The following is a 16502-nucleotide window of genomic DNA, read 5'->3' as shown; positions in this document are numbered from 1 at the left end:
ACAGATGGCAGGGACTGGGTACTGTAGAGGTTATTGGAGGTAGTATCACAACTTCATTTTCACTTAAAACTTCTTGTCAATCAGTATTGAAGCACAAAGCTTAGCTCTGCATCAGGAATCAGGTGGGAATCCCTTAGCAAGGGTGACATCATTTGAAACTGTGCAATGCCCTAAGAACAGGCATGATAACAGTGGCTGCAAAACCAGTACTGTAGGCAGGAGCATGAGATATTCAAGCACATCTACCCAAATGAGTACCACCACTCCCAGGGCTTTCTGCAGAAAGGGCATGAAATGGGGGTGGGCATGGAGGAGCCCTGCTGTCCCCTGCCAAGGGGAGGGCTGGAAGGGGCTCTGGGCACTAGGTTTCTCAAGACAATACTGTGCAAAAAATCCAATGGAGAGAAGCAATATCACAGAAAAAAAATGGGGGGGAGCAGTGAGTGAAGGGAGTGGGAGAGCCACAGGAATGGCCAATGTCCAGTCATCTGAACATCAGAGGAGCTGCCTGTTTCACACCACATAGCAGAGCGGAATCATCCAAGTGTAAAAGTGCTGAAGAGCAAAAAGAAGGGCCTAAACAAGCCTGTCTTCTTGATTTATCTCTTTTCTTCATCTTTCTGCTTCTGAAAGACCTTATGCTTCAGTGTCCTGTGATATCCTCTGCACATCAAAATACCAGCTGTACCACACCCGAGGGGGAAGGATTTCCAGGGGCTTACAGGTGATACACTCCCTCCTTTTCACAATCTGGAGATAAGGGGAATATTTTGACAGGCTCATCAGGCTACAGTCCTCTTCGACAAAGCTCTAGTGGGGTTTCACCCTGGAGTAAAGTCGACAAAGACCTTCCTGGTCCAATTTGTGCTGCACAGTTTATCCAGTCGGGCAGAATGGAAGAATTTCTTTCTGAACAGCCAAGGTGAAATCTATCATTGTGATTCCAAACTACCACCATATTTACAGATAGACCACATTGAAACTAAAGTCCTGCACAGTTGTTCAATACAATGCTGTTCTATGTGCTAGGGTTTTTTTTTGCTCTAAGTAATAATCTGTTTTCTGCTGCAGAATGTTTTGATGTAAATGATTGGTGAGTTAATGCTGGTGTTGGATACAAATATCATGACTACGTATAACAAGTATTGTACACATCTGTAACTGAGTGCTTTTCAAAGTGACTGCTTTTGCAAAGATGTAAAGGACTTTTTTAGAAGATGATGTTTCATTTTAGTTACTTTGAAAAAAAGGAATTGACATATGAACAGTCTTTCGCAAGCAGAAGCAGGATATGTAAAGACCTTTCTTTTAAACTTCATGACACATTTCCCCTGTAGAAGAGAGGGAAGGCATGGAAATGAAATCTGGTTAAGGCATTTCAGTTTATGTTCATTCAACACTGTAGGCTGAGCTCTGTTCTTCATTTGCATTTATACAAGGAAGTTTCAATAAAGAAATTGTTGAATTACTTGGGAGTGACTTCAAGGCAGCGTGGAAACTCTGCAGTGCATTAACTGTAGTGGTAGGGCGGTTACCGAGACCTCTGGCTATATTTTGGGAGAGGCAGGTAGGGTCCACCCCAGCCAGCACGTGTGTAGTTTTAAACATTTGGTAGTAGTGTTAATGTAATGAACTTTAAAGTATTTTCACCTGCTTAGATGCTTTACAGGATTTGGACTCTAATTAGAAATTAGTTTTTTGGAAAATTGAAAGCAACTTTTTAACTGGGTTAAAAAGAAGTCAAGAAGGAATTATCTCAAAAATATGCATGATAATAATTCTTAGTGAAATCTTAGAATATGTGGTGGACACTAACCTAACTGTCAAACTTATGCTTTCATGAGTTCTTCCCTCATGAATGTGAGCTGCCTCCTGAAACTCCTGCCTGATGAAGGGAAAGAGCTCTGTGTTAGCACGTCATAACGGCATTTCGTGGTGCAAATTTCTGCAAGCCCTGGATATGTAGTGTTCTCCCACAACCTCACTAGACTTTGTGTCCAGAATCCATGTCTGTGCAGCTTGGCAAGTTATTAACTGGCACTTAACTTTATCATAGTGCTGAACTTTGAGGCCTGATGTTGTTTTTTTTTTTTTCTTGAACATATTGGAGATTTATGTGGATAAAAAAGGGGAAAACAGATTGTTTCAAAGAAGTCAAATTTTGACAGTGTTTTAGGAACTCAGATTTTGATAGTGTTTTCAGAGTAGAGTTGTGCTAACATGCCAGGCTATGGAAGATAGGATCAGTGTCTTCTCTTTTGTTTTTCTGCTTGTCCAATCCAGTTCTAGGGAGTTTGCTGTTTTGTTTTCAAAACTTAGGTTTTGAAACTCAAGTTTTCCAGAGTTGTAATTATGTAAATTACTTATAGTTGTTACGTTTTTGCGAGTGAAGACCAAGTAATTAAATAAAGGGTTATTCTAGTTTCTGTTTAAAGATGGCAGGCGCTTCTTAAGGGAAGTGAAAAACTGAAAACATCTCTAGTTTGTGACCTTCAGACTGTTAGCATGCGAGATATGTGAGTTTGTGTAAGGGCAAACATCTGCAAGGATCTGACAGACAGATTTGCAAGCAAGCCAATAAGTGCAACCTTCTTCTGCTTCTCCTCTTTAATCCAGGTGACCACCTTGCTTCTGCAAGACAGTTAATGTTCAGTACTCCAATATCTGCAGGTAGAGTTTTGATATTGGAGATGATGGCAGTTTTCTGAGCTCACAGTTCAGCAACTGACACTTGGCCATTCCAGATCTAACTTTCATCTGATCAAAAAAACCCCAAACAAGACCACATTTTTAATTAAGCAACTTTATTAATGTTATATGTTCTTGCTGTGCAGGCAGCTTTTTGAGACCTCAGAGCAGCATATTACATTGGTGGTATTTTTATGCGCAATTGATTTTCCTATTTTCTTATAAAACTATTTGGAAGTAGCAATCTTTATTCACACAGCTAATTCATAGTATGGATAAGTCTCTTGTCAGGTCTGGCAGTACGAGAGAGATAGGGTCTAATGTTCAGGAGATTTTTAGAAAGTTAATATGCGTTGAGTAAAGAGGCTGGGAGGTTGGATTTTTTTAAGAAAACCATCGCCAGAACAAATGTACCCATCTGGATCAAGTCAGCTTTCAAACAGGATTTATTTCTGATTCATGAGCGTGCTCTATTTCTCATTTATTCCTCTGACTGCTCATGTGAAAAAGAACAGACAGAAATACCAGGAAGATGTGACCCTTCCCCAGGCTTAAAAGAAAGGAAAACTCACAGCAAAGGGCAGGAGAGCTGCAGATCCACCCCCAGTCTCAGCTGTTTGGAGGCTATGAGCATAGTGACTCCACATCCAAGTCCATCATCAGATAGTTCTGGTGGAGAGACAGCAGTTTTGTCTTGCTGAGGAGGGACACAACACAAAACATGACTGGTGTTGATCGGGCTAGTACTGATGAGGGGAAGCATTCAATCCTTTGCAGCTTCTCTGATTATTATATGGCAATTAAAATAACTCCTACCATGTGAAAAACTGTGATCAGATAACAGGACACTGACTCATTAAATACACCCTTGCAAAAATTGTTTCTTGGGGTGTTCCAGTTTCTTGCCTAGGTCACGGTGTTAAATCATTACTTGCACTCAAAATCTGTGACCCAGCTACTCACTGGTTGAATAGACCCATAAACACAGCTGTGCTGGCAGCTACGTTTTAGAAGGTTTTCTTAAAGCATTTGGCTTGACTTTTAAAAACACCTTTTTTTTTTGCACAGCCTCTCATCTCTAAAGCATGACCCCCTTGAAATCTGATTGTGAAATATGACTTTCCTATTCACCTGCTACCAGTGGGACGTTTTCTGTACAAGCGGAATGTAATAGCACAGTACTTCATCCGTGTTGATTGGTCATTTGATGCTCTCAGTGGTGGACTGTGCCATGAAGTGTCTCTGTCTCCTCTGCTTACTTGACTGTTGGCAGTGGAAGGCTCCATTTTCATTTGTTTAGAGTTTTTTTAACTATTTGCACTGCAAATGCCCATGTGAGGGGGCAGGCATGGGGACCTGTATATCAATGTTAACATTTCTCTCAAAATGCTGCAGTGCTACTTGCAAATTTCTTCACATTTACAAATTAAATTACCTTTTAGCTGTAGGGGGACATTTCATGTAACTACTCCTCTTCCAGGCAACCAGAAGGAAAACTAGGTTTGCCTCACCTGAGTACAGAGTAGGTATTTCCTGGCAGTCTTCAATAGAACCACACAAAGTCTTATGGAGGTGTGATACAAAATATTTGCGGCTTGCACCTCAAATTTCCCAATTTAATTAGCCTAAAGAACATTATTTTTGTTTAGAGTAACTTTCGCCACCAGCAGTTTTCACCTAAAGTTACTAACTATGTGGTATTGCTTAGGGGAAAACAAAAAGTAGGTAGTTTATGAATTTAAATCAGTTTATGAATTTAAATCAATCTAAATTTATTATTTATATCAGAAGTTCTGGTGCTCTGTTAACCCCTCCAAAGCAGGCTGCTTCATCCACACAACATGTGTCCTGGGTCTTCTCTAGCGCCTGTGATGACCCTCCTAGTCCTAGGGCATAATTACCTTTTCTTATATGCTTTTTGTTAGCTCTCAGCTTCAGAAGTGTAGCAGAGCGGTGTGATGAAACAGTGTCTGAGCTTGGCCACAGCATGGAGTCACACAGGGTCACCTATGGGTGCAGGGATCCTCTTGGAAGACTGTGCTGCCTCTACGCAGGCAACCATGCCTGGCACAGGCTAATCCATTTTGTCTGTCCCTGGAGCCACATCTGGGCTTTGCTCCAAAATAGCTGGTTGAGTATATCCAAAAGGGGACCCAAAAGCAAATATTGATGCAGTGTGGATGCTCAACAGACAGAGGATGATCTGAAGGAGGAGAACTGAGCTATCAAATGGTGCAGATGTGCAGAGAGCATAGGTCTGCCCTGAGCTGCTCCAGGGATCAAAGCGGACAGAGTTTTTCACTGGCTGGGGCAATGGAAAGGACGCATGCACCCTCCTCTGCTCTCTCACAGGTCGAATGGAGGTGCAGCACAGGCAGCAGTCCAGCCCTTCCCCCACTGGGAATATCCTCCTCCTTCCTTTGTGGGAATAAATGTGACCCTCCTTCAGAAGGGAGTATCTGCAACTCTTCCACAGGAGACAAGAGCTAAGTAGGGGTTATGTGCTTATGTTATGGCTTGTTGAGATATTTTTTTAAACAAAACACAGTTTTGATGGAGAGCATACGTGATTAGAACCGAAAGTGTCCAGAAACCCTCACAACTTCAATTAAACTTTCATGTCCAGGATGTAATTTCTGGGCCAAACCAAGAGAAAGAACTGCTTTGAAGTGGCCAGGAGGGCAGAGAACCCACCTGAGTTGTGAGAACGCCAGCAGCAACCTGCGCCCTGGCTACATCAGGTGGGGCTCTTGCACCCCACTCCACCACCTTACTGCAACACATTCATTTTTCCACAGGCCACATCTCGAGCTGCTAGTCCTTCTTTCTGAGATAAGAACTGACACTGCATTTTGTAAACATAGTGCTCTCAGCTTGACAGGCACTTAGAGAAACTCCAGGTAGTGATAGGTTCCCTTTACTCCTATTATAAATTTTCCCCGCTTTCAAGCTGTTCCCTCTTTTCTTTAATAAGGCCAGTCCAAATGTATAGCTATATTCATTCTGGCTGTGCAGTTGAGCAAACGGTTTCTCTGTTCTGATGAGAAACAAGAACATTGTTTGATATTAAACAATACATTGTTTTGGTGATTTGCGCCTTTTGAGAGTAAGGACATCAGAAACAAAGCCCTATAATGAATGGCATAATAAATAAACTGGGTTTCCCTTTGCCAAAATAAATTCCCAGTAGTGTGCAGCATGTTAGCTGTCAGGGGTTCCCACACCACCAGGCAGACAACTCTTGGGATTTTTCCCTTAAACATCCTTATTAAAGGGCATTGTTGACTCTACAGATTTCTACCTGTCCTGAGTGTTTCTTGCTCGTTTCACTAGAAGGTCAGCTTCTCCTGAATTTATCTTCTGTGCTACTACTGCCTTAAAATTAAGCACTGTTATAAAGAGCAACTGAAAGATGGACAAAGATAACACTAAAAATAATTTCTCCTTCAAATCATTCCTTCTGTGCATTGTTCTCTTTCCAGAGAAGGAGAGAAGGAAGGAAAGCAGCTCTCTCTGGAGACAGCGCTTCTACTAATGAACTGAAAATGGCAAAACTAGCATCCAGGATTTTCCATACATGTCCACTTCCCGTTTCACTAGTGCAAAAATCCATTTTTTTCTCTCTCTGCTGTAGGCCACACTTTTAGATGTTTTCATTACTTCTTCTGTGACATTCCAGTAACTTTGCATTTCCATTTGCAGTATATAGCTTCTAAGGAAGCTTAAATTTAGTGGTTTTGAAAACAGAATAATCATTTTAGGGTCTAGTTTAATAAAAAAAATGTTATAAGCTTGATGAAATGAAAGTCTAGCATAGTCTCGGAAATTTGATTTTTACTCAGGGTTAGAATGTAAGCTGGATACTTTTTGCAGAATTTTGATAAGGTTTCTGCAAATTGGGCAATATAATGATTAAAGTTTGTGTCTGAAATATGGAACTGTTCTTTTATGTGTTGTCATTTTAAGACATGGGTATTTAAAGTCAGACCTCCTCAGGCCAATACTTAGTCTCTTATACAGGCTTCAAAGGGTCTTGAGGATGTTTAGTTCCTACTTATCTCAGTCTGAATCTGACAAACAGGGACTAATGGATTAAACATCATTATAACTGACTAATCTATGAATAGCAGAACTAATTAAATTTGGTTTTATACAGTATCACTGTAGGAATGCAGAGTAATTCCAGCTCCATCCCATATCCCCAGCTCCACCTATCATCCTACCCTTTGCATTCCTTCCTTGCTCTCTTCCGCTCCCCGTTCCTGAAGGTAGAGTGGAGGTCATGGGTACCCTCACCTACAGGTCATACAGCCCTGCAGGTCACTGCTTCTCAGAACAGGGGAAAAGGTCAGCTCTCTGAGTTCGCCCTGAATTTCCTAAAGCTGTATGAGCTCTGAAACTTCTCAGCATACACGTGCTGCTCGGCTGCAGCTGGCCAGGAGGTTTGCAAGAGGTGAATGGTGGGGAATGGGGCTGGCAGACACTCTGCAATTTCGTACGCCAAGGTAGGGTGGGGCCATTTTTAGGAAACCAGACTGAGAACACCACACATTCAGCAAAACCAGGAAGAGTGTGCAAATGCCAGGATGTGCAAACAGGGAAATTAACTCCCAGGCAAAGACAACCAGTCTATTTATTGCCTGTTTGCTCAGTTACAATGGCAAATGCTGTTTGTCTTCTGTGCTGAAATGCACTCTCTCCCCTACCAAATTTTCAGTAGTTTATACCCTAAGCTTTGAGTGTTATAGCAGTTTTACTTCTGGAGCGCTTGTGGCAAGCTGGAGTGCCTTTAGCTGCTTAACCATGAGCTACCTCTGGACTTTGTTCAAATCAATGTGCTGACCTTTGGCTGGAGGAGGTTGGAGAAAGGCTGGTTGCTCTTGGTGAAACATGATCACAGTGTACCCAGGGAGGAACCTTTTGTAAAGCGCCCTTTAATCAGCTCTGGTCATCATTAGGGATTGTAATGATTTAGGTTCCCTTGATAGTTTAGGTAAAAGAGCATCTGAAAGCACAAGGTCTGTCCTGCTGTTTCTCTGTGACCTACGAAGTTGCCAGCTGAAGACTCGAAGTAGCAGGTTGTTGGGTGTCAGGGAAACGACAGTAAGCGTGGCACCAGGCTCACGGCAGCTTACCGGAGCACAAGTCTACTGCTGCCAACGAACTGAGGAGCGACCTGTAGGTTAGTAACTGTACCCTGCATCAGTATTACAGCCATGGTTTACATTTCCTATGGTATGTAGCAGGGATGTAAGCTGTGTCGGAGGGATCCTGGTCAGTGAGGCACTCGTTTCAGCCTCCTGGGCAGTAGTAGATACCCTAAAACACAATGTAAATGTTCATCGAGGAGGTGGTGATGGAAAATCCTGGTGTCAGAGAAATCTGTCTATCTAGCCACTGAATGCAAGAGACAATCTTATGTCTTAGATGTAAAGGTTGTTTCTTTCATGATGTTGGTGGGCTACTGAGGATTTCTGTTGTAAACTGGCAGTTGTGGAGGCTTCTGTTCTTCAAAGTCACAAGTGTGCTGTGGAGGTAAACACGGCATGCACAGCAACTGTCACACTGTACTCTGTAATCACTCTTTTAAGGTTATGTTTAATCTTCTAAGGTGATCAATAACAGACCAAGGGTAACCTTTTCTCATATATAAAATAGTCTTTTCAGGAATAAATGCATGAATGCTAAATATTTTTTTCCTCTCTGAAATGACGTAGTTCAGTGACTGCATAAGGAAATTACTTTTGCTTTGTTGGCTTCATTAATATGCTTAGGAAATTATGTACATAGCAATTTTAATCTGCTTAGATTTCTTTATTAACAGTAATTTTTCCCCAAAAGAATTGCAAGTTTTGAAAGAAAAGCAGTATAGCTTTACTACCCTTAATCAGCCTTGTGGCACATCTTCAGAAAAAGATTTTGCTTCATTTTACAAAGGCCAAAGATCAAAACAAGAGAAACTTTGCCATTTGATGATTTTATTTGTATTTTCTGGGATGCTCTGTCTTGTACATACCACCAGTTTCATACAATGAAACCTACGAGAGGTCAAATTAAATCCCTGGTGTAACACTGTTCATGTCAAACATGATGACGTGGCACCAAGAGTGAATTGGCTTAGTTCAGATAAACACCAAAGAAATTTCAATCATTGCTTTACATACACCCCTAAATATAAACAAAGCAAAGAATTCCTTTTACAGATAGAAAATTCAAACCTCAAGGGTGATGTAGAAAACAAAGTATTTGGATAGGTGAAGGACAGGTGACTATTTGGTTGTTGCCACATTGATCTGTGTACTAGACAACGATATATTACATGTACATATTCAGGAATTCTCTGCTAAGTCCTGTACGGGTGAATCAAATGGGATAAGACTGGGACAGATTGCACAAAAATTACTTCCATATTCTTTTGGAATAATCTCCAGCAATGTAGCAGGAAGGGCAATGTCCTCAAACATAGCTCTCTGCTCACTTCCCATGGTGCTCTGAAGGCAGCACATGACCCCAGAAAGGTCAGATTTCAACCATTTTAGCTGCAGGGAGACTGTAGCAGCTTTCTCTGGGTATTTGGTAACACACTTACCTGTAAAATACAATCTATATGCATTTTACCAATTAAGTGTTCTTCCTTTTGGAGTTCACTGCGTGTGATTCTGAAAAGAGTGAAAAGTTGGGAAAAGTTTTTAAATTCCTGAGATTTTAACCATTGGTTTGAGTTGGGTTGTTTTCAAAAAAAAGTTGGGAGTGTGACTGTGGGATTACAGTTATTTGTCACTTGCATAGCCCCCTGCCAAGCTGCAATTTGCTGTTTGATTGCAGATGCCTCCTTGCAAACAGCAAACATCTCAGGTGCATGAAGAGCATTATTTATGCCCAGTGGTTGAGGACAGTAGTTCCAATTGCTTACACCTCTGCTAATAGATAAAATATGCCAAGGTCTCTTCCATGGACCCAAAGGCAGAACACCACACAGTCTTAGCTGAAGTCTTCTCTTTCCCCCCAAAGCAGAGTGGATTTGCCCGCAATGCCTACCCTGAGCAATCCCAGACTGCAGAAGAGAATATGAGAGATAAGTAGGGCAGAGCTGAGAGTATGGATGTTGCTCAGAAGAGCTCATTTTTTGTCTCCAATCCCTCCTTCAGCCAAAGGAAAGGGATCTTCCTGTCTCAGGACCTTTTCATGCAGCTTCTGAGGCTAAACTCAAGGGTTTAGTTATTGCCAGTTTGGAAATATTCTCTTGAAAATACAAACCTCCCCCTAGAGATAGGAAGTGTGAGGCTTAAGTGTGTCCTTAATGAGATATATCTCTCACTTAGGTTTTGTGAGTGGCTCAAGAGTGGCAGATCCGAGGTCACTACTGAAATATTTTCTTTCCTGGGGAAGGGAAAGAGCAATTTAACTAATGGATTTAATAATTACAATCATTCAGACCATTCTTCTCATTCCTAAACATTTCAACTAATATGGTCCTTGGAATCACACACACTTTGCCTGTTTTATCTTATCAGATATAAAATCATAGAATAATAGAATGCCAGGTCGGAAGGGACCTCAAGGATCCTCAAGGAGGTAAGTTATGTCAGCAGTAGTCTGAGGTCTTTCATAGACAAAGAAGTGTTTTATAGCAGAAATGTAGCCCTGTAAAAAAAGTCACCTTCCTGTGATTACTGAGAGCTGCTCTTTAACACAGCCTTTGAGCATTTTCAAGTTTAATTAGGCTGGCTCTGCCTCGCAAGCTGCCCTGGGACAGCTCTGGCAGTCAGGGGGATGATGCCTGAGAACCCAGCACCAGCCGTGGGCCCCAGCCGAGGTGCAACCATGGAAATGGAAGTGCCCTTTTACTATTTAAGTGTGTTTGGTTACGCTGGGTGGTTTTACCACAAGCCTACAAAGTTCATACTAGGAGCAGTTAAGGTTACACTTGTGTTTCTGCATCATGCAAGTGGCTCAGTGTAGACACAGCTCTAGGGCTTGCCTATACTGTAGATAACACATTCCGTGAAACAAGAGGCAAACCCATCCTGTTTCCCCACTCTAGAAGCACGTCTTAGGCTGGCAGCATTGCTTAAATCAGCCCCAAACCAGAGCAAGCTGCAGTGGCTCAGGAGCAGCATGCCTGCAGCTGGTTTCTGGTACAACATGGGTCACTGAGACGAAAGCTCAGCTGACGGCAGGTTTGCAGCCCATATCCTACCTGTCTGTAGTGAAGGTCAGCAGTGGAGAAGCACAGACAGGGTGCAAACACTGGCAAAGGAGGAGCTGGGGTACTGTGGTGAAGTTAGTTAAGGTGAGAGCATGTGATAGCTTGGGTGAATCTGTGCTGAGCCATGAAGAAAAAGTGTGTTGTACCAAGGCAGGGCAATGGGCCAAGAGGTGTAACCCCGCTCCCGGCTTACAGCAGCACACATCACCAATGGGTGACTCAGTCGCAGCAGCTTTTCACCATGTACAGTCCCGTCTCAGGAATTCTGGCAGCATAGGACTGTTACAAAGCTTAGTCTGCCTAACACAGACATCTTTGGTAATGGCGCCTTTTCTGTGGATGGCAGTTCAGACTCTGCTGGCACCATGAAATGCTGCATTTTCTAATTCTGTCAATAAATCAGTGCTCTGAGACACGGAAGTTGTGAACATGTAATAAAATGTAATGTAAGAGATGCTGAAGTTAATAGATGTGGTAAACCTCCCTGTAGCTCATTCAGTGTCCTCTAGTCTAAATTTTTCCTTCATGTTACTGGGAGGCAGAAAAATAAATTTGTCTTCCTAAAGGAAGCTGTCAGTTCCCTTACCTGATAACCTCTTTTTACAACTTCCAAGTGACCCATATTGTCTTTTTTTTTCAAGTCTTTTATTCTTATTACTAGTTTAAGAAATAAAATAGAAAATCTTATGCCCTAAGTAGAGATGGTGCCTGTTAGCTGGAGGGAAAGCTCTTTTGCTCAATATTCTTATAGTCTACTATGACCTGTAAAAGGGCAGAGCAATTGCTGGAAGAGAGGAAACAAGGATTACGTGTGCTAACCACGCTTATTTTCATACCTGAGTTCTGAAAGTAAATATAAGGTTGGAAGTCTTTATCCTCCTTCATGTGACAATATATTACAAAGCCCTGTGATGCTTCCCTTTGCTGAAGACCCCAGAGGGAACCTGAGAGAATGTTATTTGCTAGGAACCTTTTAATTACGAAAATTGGATGGCACATTGTTGGCTTGTGCTGGCTGGATATCCCTGCTAGCTGCAGGAGGTGGCCACTGTGTGCCTTTCAGTGACCCGTGGAACTCGCACCTCCACGCTGCACCTCCTTGATTCCTTCAGCTCCTGCAGCACTAAAATTCACTACCTGCATCCAAACTTTAAAGAGTAAACATTTTTTTATTCTACTCTCTGATCTCTCTGCATGGTTCAGTGACTTCCTTGGTGTTACAGACTCTCATCTACCCCCTGTGAAACCTCATTGGCTTCTCCAGAGCAGAAGCTGTGCTGTGAAACTAGGTTCAGCAGGCTTCAAAATAAATATTTTCCCTCTTTTCCCATGAATTTGCTCAACATTGGTGATTCAACAAATGCTTTAAGCCATTTAAATGCTGGCAGAAGGTCCCGTCCCACCTCCTTCTTCCCTTCTGCCAGCACAGGTGTTCAGGTATCTCGTGTGACTGCATGGGGTCGCTGCACAGTGTGACTGTGGGAAGGATGGAGTGGAACCTTACATTGGCAGCACCAGCTTAACATGTTTGTGAGACAGTGGTATGAAACATGGGTCTTGAGCAACAACTTGAGGCTGGTGAGGGCTAAACCTTTTCCCCACCAAGTGTTTTACTGACCCAGAAATCATTGTATTAACCTCACTTATAGATATGTCTATCCAGAACCCACCTTGTATATATTTTAATGGAAAGCAAACATGTTCCAGAAATGTAATAGTTGTGACTATATAAAAAAACTTTGGGTTTCACTGGTCTCCTTTTTTTATGTGCTAATTAAAATGGGATTATTCATTATCTATCTTCTTATGTTTTGGAACCTAAAGCCTGCTTTCATGTTTAAATGAAAACACAAAATTGCATATGGGGAAACCTGACTCTATCTTCCAGGGTGATCCTCTGTGCTGACTCTCATTGCAGAATGACAATTACAGTGTTTGCTAAAAATAAAACAAAAACTTTGTCTAGTGACCAATAAGGTTATCAGGGCAACTCTCACTGCCCATGAACTAGAGAAGTCCAAGATTAAAAAACAACGGGGGAAAGCCCAAGGTGTCCTTGGCCAAATCTTCCCCTGGTGGGACTTCACCTTCAGGGCTGTGACTTTGTCCTCTCCATGCTGGGGTGGGGGATATGGCTGTGGCTGGAACAGCAGAAGGTTAGTCCACCTTTGCAAAGGTGTTTACTGGGAATCCTCTGTGATGTGGCAAGAAAAATGTCGAAGCACTGACATAGGTTACATAGGGAACAAGGGCTTCGTTGTGAGAGAACTTGGAAAGCTGTTGTGTCCAAGTGTCTACCTGGGTGCCTGAATACCTCTGAAAATTTCTTGAGACTAATTATATGTGCATTTGTTGTACACTACCCATCCATAAAAAAACAAGAGTCTTTTGGTACAGACTGTATGTTCTCTGAAGGATCCCCCCAGTTTTTTGCCTGCAGTAACTTATGAGATTCAGGAAATGATGAATTGTGCTGTATTAACTCACATTGTGTAAGAACAGGTGTAAAATAGCATGTTATTTATTTAAATAAAGCGGTGTTGTCTCTTTAAACTTTCAAACAGGCAATAAAAGGGTTCTACAAACATGTGAGGACCTGTTCCACCAAAGATAAAGTGTTTTTTTTAAAAAAAGAGAAGGTAAAGAAAGAATAGGGAAAGAAAAGGCTGCCTGTTACGTTATGAGATCCTAATTTTTGTGGCTGACGACCAGCTTATGTGTGAATATACTGATAAACTGTACAGGTTTTCCGAGATCAAGATGGGAGACCTTGCAGGTTGCTTTTAAATTCATGTGTCCTCTTGCTGAAATATTTTACTTGGCATATTCCCTCCACTACAGTCTCTCAGCATTTTTTAAGACAAATATAAACAAAAAAGCCAACCCACAGCTCACTCCTTACTCTCCCTTCTCCTTCCCCTTGCTCATGTGTCTGTGCTCTCACACAGTGCCAAGCTGCCACCCTGAAATACCTCCTGAAAGCCAATTTCCTGCTATAATAATCAAAATACTCATTCTCATACAGATAATAACCCCACCCCAATTAAGTGATGAGCTTGTGATCAGCCTCTGGATCTCCCAAATCTTTTGGGTTTGAACTTTATGAAAATCTCAGAGAGCAGAACCAATGCTTTATTAGTCCTTGCCACCAAATGGAGAAGCCCAGCGCGCTCAGACAACAGGGGCCAGATTGTGTGAATGCTTATAGCAGAAAGTCAGTCTAGGGGAATAACAGCATCTCCTTGAAAGCCTTTTCTGTGGCAGGGAGCAGGTCCCAATCTGACAGGCATTAGCACATTTCAGTGAATCTCTTTTCTTTCTTCAAATGTCCAGCATTTTCTATCACCATATTCAGAAGAACAATTATTTACGAAATACTTTTCATGTGTAATCCTGTTACAGGAAAGAATGAAAGCAAATGGAAGGTCTGTGGGGAAGATAGATATGGACTGGTCTGAATAGACTCTGCACTGTTGTCTTTCACATCTCTTAGATTTTGTCCCCTCCTTAGCTATCAGTCATCAAAAAGAGGAAACAGCTAAATATTTATGGTGATATTGTAACAGAAAGTGGCACGTAATTGTCAGGCTGTACGTTAGGAGAGAAAATGTGTTTATGTCTTTACCACTGGCACAGTGGATGCTGTATAAGGAGAGAAGTATGTGTGCATGTACAGAATCCGTCCTCCCTCTTGTTTGGGTGGCTCTGCTCTTAATGCTTTTCCACTCTACCTTAAGTGTATCCTTATCATGATGCCAGAGTCATCATAAAGAGGCATATAAAAAGTCATGTAATCATTATGAACATAGTGTGCTTGAAGCCAAAGCAGAGCAGGTGCCTGCCAACCAGGGAAAGCTGGGGAACACACTTGCAGAAGTCTGTTCAGCTTCCTTCAGTTCCATATCAAAGCACAGCCTGCAGGACAAATTTATAGACTTTCAGATTCTACCATTGGGGATGTCAACACTTCAGAACACCTTGCAGCAGCTTCACCTGCTGATGTTCATTGCTTTAAACAAGAACGGGAGCATAACTCGGAAATTAACGAGCTGGAGCTAAAAGTGGAAGTATAGAATGAAAGTCAAGAGTTTGAGCAGCCTCTCTACATAGTCTTAAATGACATGCTACATTGAAAAGCCTTCTAAAAATTAGCCCATTTACTCACTAGTGTTGGTGCTTTATAAAATATTCTTTCCTGTGCATTCAGGTGCATGCGTGATTGTAGCTGGTAGGACTCACTTTACAGTGTTTATGGTCAAAAAATTATATTGTTCTCCAACAGAAAAATGCAAAGTAAAGAATGCTGACTTCAAAAAATCAGTTAATCAGGTGGCGGGGATTTTGGTGAGCTTATACGAGCTGAATGTTTCATACTCAATTCCCTATATAGTTCAGTGGGATTGAGACATGAATCTGATTTTGACAGAATCTCCAGAATTTTATTTCCAGATTTGAGACTAACTCCTTCCATAGTCTTGGGCAAACCACTTAATTTCCATATTGTAGTTTCTCTGCCTGCGGATCTGTACCTGCTTCTCTGAAATTCTTGTAGCGAATGAGTTAACATTTGCAGAGAGAAATTCTGAAGATGAAAGAAAGGCTGGTACAGTAGACTTGGGCTGTAGGCATTTTGGGACCAAGATCTGGACTGCAGGTGTGTGTATACAGTCCCTAACACACCAGGCTACAGTACTGTGGATAAACAAGTGTAAAAGGCCAGAACAGAGTGAATGCAATTGCACTTTGGGTTTGCAGTATAAGTAGAAAAGCTATACTTCCTGTTGGCTGCCAGAAACAGCCACAAAGATGCTTCTTTTGCTTCTTTTGCCAGTCTTTGCCATCCTCTACATTTCCCTCTCCAGCCCGGAGCCTTCTAATTTTAGACTTCCACACCTGCTGATTCCCTTACTTCTCTTTTCTATTGACCAGCCTCTGGTTCTACATTACAAAAATGTTTCTAAGTTTTATTTGACCAGATTAAACCACTCAGAAGGCAAGGACGAATGATTGTGTAGCACCATCTGACGCAAACAGACAGTGCTTCCTCTGCAGAACGCACCCCTGTGCATGGTTTGTCACTGAGAGGTTAAGACACTTCTCCTTCCACACTACAGTGCCCTGAGGTTGCTGCCTGTGTGCTGTTTGGCTGGAGATTCGGACCAAGCTTTACTTTTTGGAAAAAAAAGAATATAGGAATGCCTATGTTAGTGAAAAAAAAACAAAAAACCAAAAACGAACAGCTGTGAAAAGACTGAAAGCTGCAGCTCTTTTGCTCCTGCAATATGCTGTTTGCTTTTCACCTTCTCCAGGCAAGGTCCTTTCCCAGAAATTAGTCGTCCCCCAAGGCATGTCCTGCTCCCTCTTCTCCTGCCGGCTGGTTGTGCACACTGCTTGCTGACTGGGCAAGTTCATCATCCAAAGAGTGTTTTGGTGCGGTTCCTCCTCTTGGCTGCTTGAGAAGGTGTGTTGTTTGCTTTGCCTAAGTGCTCCCGGGCCCTAATGCTCCGTTGTTATGTACAGACCATTTCTGCTGTCATGAATCATATTTTACCACCCCTGTGCTTTTACTTCTGAACCAGACTTTTTTTTTGTTGTTGTTGTTTTC

The 16502-nt window shown here is 42.0% G+C and overlaps 1 protein-coding gene across 5 annotated transcripts in view; it reads left to right on the top strand.

Moving 5' to 3' along the window:
• RBM47 (RNA binding motif protein 47) overlaps nt 1-16502 on the top strand; it is a 75990-nt gene that overhangs the window by 38683 nt on the left and 20805 nt on the right. Inside the window, exon 1 of one of the 5 annotated variants that reach the window (XM_054065977.1) lies at nt 7668-7870. The exons of the other annotated variants lie outside the window; for them this stretch is intronic. The gene's annotated coding sequence lies outside the window, so the exon portion shown is untranslated. Of the gene's footprint in view, nt 1-7667; nt 7871-16502 lie in introns of those variants that run through there. 5 annotated transcript variants of the gene reach the window in all.

The sequence above is a fragment of the Cuculus canorus genome, chromosome 4 (assembly GCF_017976375.1).
Source record: "Cuculus canorus isolate bCucCan1 chromosome 4, bCucCan1.pri, whole genome shotgun sequence".
NCBI lineage: Eukaryota > Metazoa > Chordata > Aves > Cuculiformes > Cuculidae > Cuculus > Cuculus canorus.
This window is presented reverse-complemented; position numbering and strand designations above follow the sequence as displayed.